Source organism: Brassica oleracea, chromosome C1 (genome assembly GCF_000695525.1).
Source record: "Brassica oleracea var. oleracea cultivar TO1000 chromosome C1, BOL, whole genome shotgun sequence".
Taxonomy (NCBI): Eukaryota; Viridiplantae; Streptophyta; class Magnoliopsida; order Brassicales; family Brassicaceae; genus Brassica; species Brassica oleracea.
The window spans coordinates 15,300,365-15,301,259 of NC_027748.1; the positions used below are offsets into that span (position 1 = coordinate 15,300,365).

Here is an 895-nt window from a genome sequence, read left to right on the forward strand (position 1 = left end):
CTATGTCCAAAGGTCTAGAGGATTTTCTATAGTCAGATACTGATCTTTGAGACTCTTAATAAGATGATGGCTAATAATTAATATTGCCCTGTATCAATCTTTCTTATTGGCACTATTGCATTCTATGATACATTCACCAAGTCTTTTTTACTTTAGGATAATCTTTGTATCCAATGCCCACCGTAAATAATTATTTCCAGAGAGATTTAGGGCAGCAAAATCCAGGTTGATTTTCGACATCTCAAATTATATATCACTCAATATTTATGTATAATTTTCATGCGGCCTTACTCTTAAAAACAATCAATTCGGATTTCAATCTTGTGAAGACAATGAGACTATCAATCTTAAAGACATTTAATCAATCAGTCAATTTCTAGCAAGTCTCAGCTCCACAGTAAATAATTATCTCCAGAGAGATTTATGGCAGCAAAATCCAGGTTGATTTTCGACATCTCAAATCATATATCACTCAATATTTAGGTATAATTTTTTATGCGGCCTTATTCTTAAAAACAATCAATTCGGATTTTAATCTTGTGAGGACAATGAAACTATCCACCAAGTCTTTTTTACTTTAGGATAATCTTTCAAGCATGAATTTCAATGAATCAGTTTCAAGGCTGATTGATATTTAGCATAAACCATGTGTAAATAATTTATCTAGTATCCGAATTTATCAAACCTCAAAAACATATAATCAGATCAATTTAATCGAACTTAGCATAAAATCTTAAACTTCAAGACATTAGATTTTATCATGAATCTATCAACCTAGCATACGAATTCTCAATTCTCAAAGACATCCAAATCAGATCAATATAACCTATCATACGGATTATTTAGGGTTTCTATTTAAAACAGATCAGATTACAAAACTATCAATCCTAGCAGA

At 30.6% G+C, this 895-nt stretch overlaps 1 pseudogene; it reads right to left on the bottom strand.

Annotated features, from left to right (window-relative positions):
* Positions 1 to 895, bottom strand: part of LOC106332792 — a 6,308-nt pseudogene that overhangs the window by 4,358 nt on the left and 1,055 nt on the right.